This window comes from Sinohyriopsis cumingii, chromosome 9 (assembly GCF_028554795.1).
Source record: "Sinohyriopsis cumingii isolate HCF-2022 chromosome 9, ASM2855479v2, whole genome shotgun sequence".
NCBI classification, from domain to species: Eukaryota; Metazoa; Mollusca; class Bivalvia; order Unionida; family Unionidae; genus Sinohyriopsis; species Sinohyriopsis cumingii.
In genome coordinates, this window is record NC_142969.1 from 45,581,335 (window position 1) to 45,594,013 (window position 12,679).

The following is a 12,679-nucleotide window of genomic DNA, read 5'->3' on the forward strand; positions in this document are numbered from 1 at the left end:
GGCGTTCCCTTACTTTTTTGTGCTCGCAGTTGTCCCCCACCACCACCGCTGCATCTAAGTAACACGCGTTCCCTCACCTCTTGATTGCGTGCTCTCACTTCTTTATTTAGCACTAACTACATCACTGATCAGCACCCCCCCCCCCCAGTACGCACCAAGATATATGGCTGGTTAGAGCTTTAGAGATGTACCCTTATAACGTTCCAAATACCAAAGGCTTTCGTACTCTAATTTTTAAAAAAGATTTATTTTTAACGAGATCTCTCTTTCTTTGATTTTAGAATTTTTTTTTTTTTTTTTTTTTAAAGATCTTATTTTATATTGCTCTCTGTTTTATCTTGTCTCCCTTAATTTATGACGTTCATTTTGAGCGAGTATCTGTTGTTGCGCTTCATTTCTTGTTTTTTTTAATTTTTTTTAAAAAAAGAATGTTTACTTTGCTTTTGTTTGGAGACGGGCATGAATCGATCTAATTTACGTGTGTGTGTGTGTGTGTGTGTGTGTGTGTGTGTTCGTTTATAATACAGCGGTTCACATTATTTCCTTTGATGAACAAAGTCAGCAATGTCTTTGTCCCATTATGGTTCTGCGTTGTTATTAGTTTTGTCCTCTTCTGACAAGTACAGGGTGCTCTTGTTTTCATTTCCTGTTTTTATCTGTTGAACTACAGGCTGTATTGTCTCTCAAGTTGCTACCTTGGTTTCTATTTGTTGGAGCGGCGATGTGGCCCCCCCCCCCCCCCCCCCCCCCGCTGTATATGGGTAGCTTTCCTCCTTTCTGTGTATATCCTATGTCGGGCTAAGCATTTTTTTAAAGATATGTTAGACTGTCATTTTTCTAAAAAAATCTCTGGTCGCGCCTTTTACCTTATTTTGTTCTACTTTTCTGTTTCTCATTTTGGGGCTTGTTTGTTTTTGTAAATAACGTCACTTCCTGTGTATGTGTATGTTTCCCTTCATGGGCACTGTGATGTTCTCTCCTGGAAGTTTTCTTCCACTTGGTTTACTTTTGGTGAGCTATGTTTGTTGGATTATTCATCTTTGCCTACCTCTCCCAGTTTTGATAAAGTATTTTCTTCCTTTCTTGGAGCGCAGTGTTTGTTACCTTGGTTTCTATTTGTTGGAGCGGCGACGTGTCCCCCCACCCCACCCCGCTGTTGTTGCCGCACTTGTGAGATTTCCCGTATTCTCACCCCTTTACGTTTTCTGTCTGTAGTATTCTCGCCCCTGTCTGCACCGTAGGGTAGTTTGTGTAGGTTGCCACTTTGGATTCCTTAATTTTTAGTTTAAAGTTCTATTAGCATCAATCTACTGTTGCGTCTAATCGGATCTCTATAGGAATGTCTGTTAAATAGACGTCAACAAATTTAACGGATACTAGCCTTTCGATGCTTTTGGGTCTATAAGCTGACTTGTTTTTCCAGTTCTAGGATGCCCTAGACCAACGGTATCTTTTCTCCCTTCGAGTGTAGTATGCACATTCCTTCCCGGAATGGTTACAAGCCTGAACACCATGTCTGTCCATTTGAACTATAAGTAAATTCTGCATATCTCCGGAGGTTGATCTTTCTTATATCTTCAGGGCTGTAGAGTCACTCCCCCTGTGTTCGTTCTCGCAGGCTCGGACTCGATAAGCTTGCCTTTCTCCGTGTCTGTGGCAGGCGTTTTGAATAATGCTGTAGAACTCGCATTTTTTGTAGGTTTGCTATTGTTCATGACGTTAAAGACACCACACGTTGTTGCATCAATAAGGTTATATTTCAAATATTCAATAATATATCACATATTAGATATGAGATAATTCTATTTATGACTCGTTGCTGTATTCGAGTATGATTTTTAATTTTAATGTTTAGTCATGCATTCTAGAAAGTAAACTTGAAAGTAGTGTGCTTTGTACGTGCCGTATCGAGAATTTTGCCAAGAAATACATGTTGCAAAATACTTGTGTTCTTAGTGTTCAACATGTTGAACATACACTTTTCATAAGTCTTTTATTATTCCAAATTGGGCCAAAACATATGGTCTTTATCAGTTTGGGTTTTGTAATTCAATCGATATGATCTCTCGTGTTACGTAATTATGCTAGATTGTTTATTGCTATTATTTAGTTACTGCTTTCAACGGCAACATACATGGTTGTTTTGTGCCACATATTGAAAATATAACTTGTATAACTTTTTATTATTTGCATGACTTGACCAATTACCCCATCTTTTACTTCAGTATGTTTCTGCACTTTAAACTATTTGATTTCACGTGCTATATAAGAATGTTTATTATATTTGGAGATTATTTTGTTAGGTTTTCATGGAAATTACTTGGTTGTTGTTTGAAATGTAACAAAATATACGCGAGCTTTTCATCTCCATATCCTACCGCTCCGGTGGTCTAGTGGTTATAGCGTCCGCCTCGGATGCTAGTCGTCGCAGGTACGAAGCCCGGAGTATTAAGAACTAGTTTTAGGACCGGTGTGACTGGGCAGCTGGGTGGGACATGATACTATAAACTGCCACACTGCAGACATCGTAGCGATATGACTGAATTTTTGTTTCAAGCTACGTTAAAAATGGAAATCACACACACACACACACACACACACACACACACACACACACACTTCTCTGTAATAAAACAAATAGCTTTCCATTCTGCTATCAGTTGCATGAGTAAAACGTATTTTTTCAGGACGACCATGGACTGTTTATTGAGTGGTTGCCTAAGGAAACGGACACTTCATGTATGGTAGCTTTTGCGGGACATTATTTTGCATAGGAAAAAATAGGGCGGCCAAGCGTTGTGCGAGGATAACTCGGTACAGGCTAATATCGGTAAGTTTTCTTTTTCTGTGATAAGAAATTTGTGTCGTTTGTTTCTGCATTCATAATTTCTTCGTTCAGCTGGTCTCCTTGGACATGTTGTACACGTTATTAGTCGAAACAAACGCTTAATTGTTGATTTCTTTTTTCCTGTTTGCTCTGCCTATCACGCTGTCGATACCATTCGATGTGCTGATAATAAATGCTACCTTTTTATCTTGTTAAAAAAATCTTTTTACGAATTATCTTATCTCGTATAGCTTTTGTAGCAATTCGTATAACTGCTGTGCTAAATCCGGCGAAGGTTAGCCAAACAACCATACCTGTAGTTCTGCTTGATAAATAAATCTCAGCTGTAAAAAAACTGAAAATTCAAATTGGTTTTATTTCGTTCTCTTGGCAATTAAACACTATGTATTTCTTTCTGATGCCCTTATAGTGTTCGATCTGATTTATAAAACAATTAGCAGTGTCTTTAACATTTTTCAGATGTCGGGGTGCTGTTGTCCAGGATTTATACCACCCCATTTTAAATCCCCAACAAGACTTGGTGTTTCGAATCTCAGTCAAAAGCGGCAAATTTGATGCATTTTGCCCAATTCATTTAAATATGTCTTGTCTGCTGTTTTGAGTAATAACGTTGTATGGTAAAATACCATTTGTTAACAGGTAGTCGAGCCTTGATGGTTGACAAATTGTAAACCCCATAGCTTTTCGAAAAGTTGCAATAGTTAGATCATAACGTTCTCATGGCACATTGTGTTGATAATGGTTTGATTTTTACCCGAACCCGATATGTCTCTCATTTATATTACCTCCCCTACTCCGAAAAAAAGTTGCCCAATTGGCGCTCAGACTTAAAAGTCTTCAAAGCATTTCTGCAAGGTTGGAATTATATTGCTGTGATCTGATATTTTTTGATTGCTCACTGCTGAATACAGAATCTTTTCCACTTTTTGTTGACAACTCTGCGACAAAACAACTTAAGTTTTGGACCATATGAACCAGAAACATTACGGCTCGTAATTAAATAATAAATTGTACTGATAGATCCTGTTTATTTCTTCTGCATATTGTGATTTCACCATTTTATAATGTGCTGCAGATAACGTGTGCTCATATGATGTAAGCACACTTTAAGTAAATAATATTCTGGCTTCTTTAAAATTCTTGTGAACATTTTCCTATTTAAAAAAAAATCACAATCAACACTGCGTGGAATTATTTGTAAGGTTACTTTCTCTATTTTTTGCTAACTTTAGATTCATATTGCCTCCTGTCTTCATTTTCTTACATTTCAAGCAATGAAATTTATAAACTATATAAGCTTTAATCTGAAGCTCTACAAAGGCTATTTGCAAGATGTCTTGCAATGCTACTATAAGTTGTAATTTGGTAAATTAAAGGATGGATTCTAAGACATGATCATAACGTGGAGTAGAGAAAGACATAAATGAGTACAATAGACACAGCTCATGCAAATCTTTTCATAAATCATATGGCGAGAAATGAAAACGAGAAAGTAGAATGTACAGCAGTGCTTTCCAACCTTTTTGACACCATGGGCCACTGAAAAATGTTTTTCTTAAAGCCGAGGGCCGCAGCAGAAAACTGAAAAGCAACGACTATATAATTGCTCGTGCTCTGGCGGGCAATTTAAAATCAGCCCGCGGGCCGCAGGTTGGACAGCACTGATGTAAAGCAAAGAGAATCACACAATAAAGAGAAGAAAGCAGAGAGCAATATAACCCGGATTTCAGAACAAATACAAGGCTGATAAGAAGCACAGGATTTCACAATTGGCTAAAGTAGAATTTTATTACCTTTAGGTGACAATAGGCGAATCGTAAAAGCCAGTCATGTTCTAACAATTTGTTATTTGTAGATAGTTAAATTTCACTAAATCTGAAGGTTTTAATATAGACGATATGGATATAAATCAAATTAGACCGTGCTGTTCATTTAATTTGCCTGATTCTAAACAGTAAAAAGATTCTTCTGCAATAATGGATATTGTATCAAGCGTGGTAACTCTAACAAATGCATGAATAGTAAAGTACCCTAAACTATTTAAAGTTGTCGGGTTCCAATTTTTATGACATTCGTGGATGAACCATGCCACGAATTTAATGTCACAACGAAATATCAACAGTTCTGGTTTTCGCTTTCTACTTCTTTTGGTGCTGCTGCGAATGTAATGTTAAATCTGAAATCCTGAGTACATGCAACATGATATAGTGAATTATGCTCTGTAAGAATCTGGAAGTCTAATCGTATTCTTTACATGCATTGCACAATTTACGGTTTTATAACCAATATTTTGCACATTACGTACATTGATCGTTGCTATATCAGTTATTCACTCCTGATGTTGAATCCTGTTTTTGTTTTAATCGACAATGGTGTAGTCATTAAACAAGAAAATATCGTCGCTTCCGTATTATTTATATATATATATATATATATATATATATATATATATATATATATAGATATAGATAGATAGATAGACAGACATATCAGCCAGAACAACTTTAAATTAATCTGACTCTTAATTATCACAGAGTGCGATTGAAGGGTAGTTTGATACTGTGAAAAGAGTGGAGACACCTGTCCTGAAAAGATTGGCAATTAAACAATACAACATATATCAGTGACTATAGAGTGTCTGACAAACATGGTGTATTACCGCGGTTTCCACTTACGAGAACATTACAAGTTACTGTTGTGTCCGTAAGGTAAACTATTGCTTTATCAACCAAAACACACAAGACATCATACACAGACCATGCGTCTGTGTTAATTTGAATGTTATCCATATCGTGATATTGCAATCTGAATAAATTCATCTCTTGATAATATGTTATGCTGATAAATAAGATATCGGTACATCTAAAACTTTGCATTCTGTTTAATCACGGATATTTTGACACTTTTATATACTTTCTTTATATCTTTATGGGTCCTGAATTAATAAAGCTTTTACCTCATCCCACAAAGCCAGCTGATTGTTTCATTAGTTTTCTCAACCTTGAGATCACCGGGATCTTTCGTCTTCATCTGTGTAATACCAAATATGTTGCCCTGTGGCTATTCCATTATAAAGTACCACCCTTGGTGTAATCTGTTTTACTTAGCAAAAATATCATAGAACTTGATGTATAACTATATATCCCCATAACAAAATTTTTTGAACACATATACACCGCAGTTACACCACCACATTTTCACTGTATCACGGAATTTATAATTGAGCTACTTAAAGTAGAATTTGTCTATGACTCATTTTTGATAAATGCTGCTCTTTAAGACATCGTAATGTTAGTTCAGAGAACTATATCTTTTTGTTTTTCAAACTGATTAGCACCAGATACCAATCTGTTACTATCCTCATGGCAAATGCTTTACCTTTTTGGCCTTTGAAAAGCTTATTTTCATTATAAATTAAGTGGGGTTCTTTGTTTTTAAAGTCTTCATCTGCTCACCGAATGTTATTGAAAGGAATTTAAACAAAAAGAATAAGAAAATATTATCATCTTTTTCTAGCTTCATACTGCTTTTCAGTCATTAATTTGTTTTCAGTCACAAAGTGGGCATGTTTATGTATCTTTACGGTTTTATCCCAATTGCAGGTAAAGCTTATGGTTTTAAAGTTAATAAAAGATTTATTTCTTAATGTGGACAGCATTTTCCGGTTAGTAGGTGTTTTCCTTTGTAATCACGGATGAATTTCTTTGACATTGTATTTAAATAATTTTCCTCTGCATGCAACGTCTCTGTAGTGATTGGAAAGTCCTTTCAACGCAGTGAGTACGTGTAACGAAACCTACAAATCTAGTGCTATGCAGCTCGTGTCTCTATTTTAATGCATTTCGTGCAGATTTGCTTCTATCCATCTATCTTTTTTTTTACCTTTTGCTCATCGAAAGTCATTTACCGTCGTATATTGACTCATGGTCCAGTCTTATAAGTTATTGGAGTTAAAGTGCATGCCGTATGCTTTTGGTTTTGTCTAAGAGAACTCTTCTAAAGTTTAACTTTTCCTTCATCGTCAGATTTTGTCTTTGCGTCCCTCTCCACATAATATTCGTGACCAAGGTGCTGCAATAGATCCATGGTTTCGTGTTTAACACCCATCCAAGCCGGCATGGGTCTGTTAACTCTATGTATCATTGGGAAAAGGACATTGGTTCCAATTTATCAGCACATAATTACCAGTAATGTGTCAGAAGTGCTGCTAAAAAGCAGAAAAGTAAGAACCATCACAAATTCCAGTCTTAGTCATTAAAACACGCCGTTGCAATTACCTGGCTGTCATAGTCATTAATGAGAATGGAATGAGTTTTGATTACTTAAAATTAAAACTGCATCTGACCCTGTATCTTTGCTTGCTGTGTTAATCATGCTCTCTAGTTTGTCATTAATTGTTTCTCTCCCACTGATGAGACATATTTTTACTGAGTAAAACATTTTTCATCTTCATCTGTGAATACTACAGGTTTTTCTTCTTCTATTTTAGTCAGTATCTCTGTATCCGGAGTGTCGGGAGCACTTATGAACTGACTTGAAGCAGATGCATAACTTCGATGGAATGGGTTTTGTTATTTGCTTAGTCCAGTTTCGCTTTTCTTCCTCGGAATATCTTTGTTTTGGCTCAGCACGTACACTTCTTATTACGATGATCATTTGAAAATGACAATATATATCATACATAGCTTTTGATTAATTTTAATAGTTTATACATTGGCAAATACAATTATATCTATCGAGTTGTCTAGACTGCAACATAGCATGTTTTGTTTTGATAATGTTTTAGGCATATCGAAGAATTTAAAGTGCATTTGTACATATTGATTTATTCCCAGGATATTTCAGTACTGTGTTTACTCCAATGTTTATGAATATTTCATTGGTTGAAGCAAAGATGATCAACATGTCGTACTTTATCTGCATTAATTATTGATAAAGGTTTAATTATTTTTTTGTCAGCTGCGTTACGTTTTCGCTATGCGTCATGGCTTTGCCACTTCTCGACACGGTCGTTCTCATAGCTCTCTGTCCTTCCAATGACTGACACACATTTACAGATATATTAAATTCACACTGAGTTAGCGTCTCTCTTAGTGACAGTTTTCAAAGTTCGTGATTTCCCATGTTTATGCTACAACTTGCCATGATATATCAGCATTGTAGTTTGAAATTTTCTCCTTCTTTGCAGGCATTAAAACGTATGTAACGTAATTCAAATTCACGAGGGTCGTCATTCTGCAGCCAGGGTTAATTCAAAACAATGGGTTTGACAGATCTCTAGTCAGGATGAATTTTGAAATTAAACCTGACAACATTTGATAGTGAAACTGATGGCTCATTTTTTTCAACATCCGTAGTATATGCGCAAGTCACAGCGGAAACGATCAAACCCAACAGGGCCACGCAAATCTCTCATAAACAGATAGACTACTCCACCATTACCTGCTCTATGTGATTTTCAGATGTGTTTGTTATTTGTGTATGTATCGTCTAATATTCTATTTTTCATAATAAAATTAAAACCCACATACTTCTATCCTTTTAGTGCGTGATAGTATGTAAGGATGATACTATGTTTGTGTGTGTTACTGTGTGCATTCTGACCTTTTTCTCTTTATGTTTATGCCCCACTTTGGGTACATGGACTTACAGGATTTTAATGGTTTTGGAGAGGCCCCTGGTGACAGAATGGTCTAAGGCGCTCGCCGTTACTAATCATCGATATCTCACATCTGTCCACGTGGGTTCGAGTCTCGGGGTCTGCCTTCGTGGGTATGTGAGAAAGCTTGCCTGTAGTTTCCCGTGGGTAGGTGGTTCTTCAGGGAATTTTTCCTGGTGCTTCCAGATATGTACTGAAAACATGCTCTGAAACAAAAGCAACAATAACATGGTTGTCGGATGTACAGGGACTTTAACACTTGTTGGATTGCTGTTTTGTTCCCTAAGGTTAATTGCAATTGTAGGGTTATAAATCCGATTATTGGATTTGGTTTTTTTTTTATAATCTCCGGTACTTCACATTCTACCTTGTTGCCTTTGTTAGCGTTTGTGGGTCGGTGGTTCTTTCCGGGGTTTTCCCGGATTCTTCCTCTCTCATTTATACTGGCCGCCATGTATAGCCTATCTTGTGCTGAAAAAATGCGTTAAACCCTACAACAACAACAACAGCAGCAGCCTTTGTTAGCAGGTTTACATACTGGTGTGGGTGTTGGTAAATAGATGCAAATGGTGTTTTGTAATTGTGTCACCCCTCAACTCTCATTTATTCATCATAATGTTCAGTCCCAAAACATTTCTAAATATTATATTTCCCCTCTTCCTGACAAATATTCTCTTTGTCCTTGTAGTGCTAATCAAGTCGGCCTTTATTTATAGCACTACATTTCCCCTTGTCCACAGACTTACCGGTAATGATAAACATAGATTAATATTACAGTCTCTTTGTTCCCACATTGCTTGTTTCAAATTAACGGATTTAATGTTAAATCCCATTGTCCTAATATTATCAGCCTTCACCATTACCGCTCACTGCAAATTCAATATAAGCTATCAGTGTTCATTTCCACCGTCGAATCTGTTTCCTCTTTGACCAACGTTTTATATATGAATCGATTTAACATTTATTTACACGTGAATATATACTACATTATTTATACTTGGCATACACTAATGAGCACACAAAACGTACAAATAATGGACCTCCCACACATTAATATATTCTCCAAAACCATTCATAGTGTGAAGATCATTAATTTTTTCCTTTCACAGGTCAATTATACCGAAGGTCAACAGAGCGAGGTGTGTGTGTGTGTGTGTGTGTGTGTGTGTGTGTGTGTGTGTGAGAGAGAGAGATGCCATAACTTGCTAAAGGGAATCATGAAAAACTGCATTTAGGTTAACGCATACGTGTTTCTAATACTTATTAAACCCCATCATGGGTTTACAAAATTGCTATTAAGATGACACGACTTAACATTGGAAAGGAGAGGATGGAATGGAAGAAGTGATAGTAGTCAAGGCTTTAAACTTTTTGTCTGCGCATTTGCATGATATATGTACCATATTAGAACGGGGGAAATAGATTATCAAGTTTTGTATGATCAGATTGATGACGAGGAGAAAAGCAAATTATGGATGGACGCTTTGGAAGGCACATGCGCAGATTGGAGGACAATCGCTTTGGCGGTCATGGCTTTTGAAAATCTCATTCAAGCCTCCTCAGGGAATAGTCTATAATTATAATAAACTAAAAACTAATTATGCGTTACTTTCAGAAAAGAGTTAAATTCTAATAAAGTATCAGATTCTAAATACTAGATAGTTTCTAACTTACTGTTATGATATAAATATATCGCAGAAACCTTTATAAATAGTATGCGTCCATGCAATCAAGATTACTCATTAAAAATATTTATAGAGGCACAGTTTCTTAAAGGTTACGACATTAAGCACTTGTTTAATTTCATGCGGCAAACTGTTGCATCAAACTGAACCGGGGTTAACAAAATATTTCTTAAAATACTTTTTTTCGAACTTTACGTATATTGTACTCATCGTGTTCGTTCGACACTGTACACTTTGTGATAATTTCCTTAAAACTTATAATACATTAAGTTACTTTAAGGCTTAATATTGATCGTGAAAGTAAGAACAGCTTTTATAACTATAACATAATCCGTAATTAGCATCCCTCTAATAGTGTTGAAAATAGAAATATATTGACATTTAAAATGACCTAGTCTGACCTCTTTTGCAGGCTGTATAGTTTCTGCATATAAGACAAATTACGATGCTGTTTCTCTCTCTCTCTCTCTCTCTCTCTCTCTCTCTCTCTCTCTCTTACACACACACTCAACTTCAATAGATAAAATGTGAAAAACAACTGTATTGTACACATTTATGATCAACTTATCCTATTTTCCTAGACACTTTGGAAATAATGTTTCAAAGTGATTGGACCAGAATAAAACATTATCAATACGGATGCCTCAAAGTCTTGCATATTTAACGTTTCAGTTTTTGTACCATTGACTTGTAAATACAACTCTCTACATTTGGTCGCTCGCTGTGTTAAACATAACCATTATCTGGGTTTTCTTTTAAATTTAAGCAAACTATATTGTTACACAGCCATTTTAAATGCATTGTAAATCTGCATTTAGTTTACACTCACCAATGATAGAGTCTTTATGGCTAACATATTCTGACGTACCTACACATAATAATGTTTCAAACACATCGGAAATTCGTTAATATTACATCAAAACGGGATGGCTTTGAATGTGTCCAGTGTATACATTCTTAAACTCAGAGACAGCGCCTCTGCTATTTACATATTCTAAACTACTATTGAGAAATGATAAAGAAGGTTTTGTAACATCGTATGTGTGTAATTAATGCAGTAACACTTTATGATTCAATGTATCGAAAGATTTAGGTAGGTCTAATGAGAAAACCACAGTTAATTTCCCATTACTAATACTCTTTAATCAGTTATCACTTAAACCAGTGAATGATTTATCGTATGAGATGGACTCAAGTAGGGCAAGCAAATTACTTTTTAAATAATAAGTCATTAAATGAGGTCAAATCATGTCTTTATATCATTTTGCTACCAATACGTGGAAAAGATACAGGCTTATAATTACTGACACTCGATTCGTAACACTTGCTTTAATCCAACTGTCTGCAAAAGTATTTTAGCCCATGTACATATTAAATATGCGTTTTACTGCTTCAAGAATGCGATATATTGACATTTTTAAGAACAGGGGCTTTAAATTAAACGTATTTATAATTCGAATTGAAAATATGTTTAAATTTAAATTATACATATTTTTAATTATTGTCCTAACAAAATCCTCATAAATATTTGATATCTGAGAGAAAGTTTCATATGACGTATTCAGTATCCGGTAGTGATCAATCAAAGTCGTTACCAATATCTAACAAAGTATTACGTATGAAATAATTTAAATTATTTACTGTTTTGGTAAAGTCATTAATGCCCCCCCCCCCCCCCAGGTTGTAAGATGATCAGTACATCATATGATTTCAATGAAGGTAGAAAATGTTTCAGTTTTTCCACAGTTATTTTAGCTGGTTTTGGTGACTGTTTACTCGTTTCGTGTAATGTAATCTCTTTTTCACATCTTGATATTTCAATAACTTTATTTATAAAAGTCCCGTATAAAGCCCAGTCATTGTTACCTTTAATTTTTTTTCTTGGTTTCTTATGTAGGAAATCCCTTTTATCATGTTGGTTTTGATTCTCATAATGTTATCTAGATCTTATGTAGGAAATCCCTGATATCATCATTGTTCTGATTCTTAGAATGTTATCTAGATCTACATTCTGTGCATGGTGATTAATTACATGAGATCATCATTAACTGAAGCTAAACATGAATTGTTTATATAATCATAAATCTTAACTGTGTCCCAATATTTCTTTATCTATATTTTGTAATGGCGATATATAATATTTTGATGCGCTCAATTGTATTCCTTTTACTAACCGAATATATAATATAATAATAATTAATCCCAAAGGAAATAACTTCAGAAACAACAAAAATAACCATGTCCGGCACGGACATCTGGTCAATTATTGTCATTCTTTCCATTTTTTCACGAGTTGGCTTTGTGATTAGGTGATCATTCCACGGGCATTAATCGGGTCTTTTTACTGAGGTTCAATACTAAAATCCCGCATCACATTTTGATTGTCATATTCATCGATGGTTTAGGCATTTCATGTCATTCCAAAAAGGAAAAAAGGGCGTTTGAGTCTGTGAACAGCTACATAGATAAAACTGGATGTGATTATTG

The 12,679-nt window shown here is 35.4% G+C and overlaps 1 long non-coding RNA gene across 1 annotated transcript; it reads left to right on the top strand.

Annotated features, from left to right (window-relative positions):
* The first annotated feature begins 933 nt into the window (after positions 1-933).
* LOC149791728 (uncharacterized) lies at positions 934-7,759 on the top strand. The gene is made up of 3 exons (XR_016423196.1): positions 934-1,011; positions 2,688-2,830; positions 7,338-7,759. It is a non-coding gene; the product is annotated as an uncharacterized LOC149791728 (long non-coding RNA).
* Positions 7,760-12,679: the final 4,920 nt, after the last annotated feature.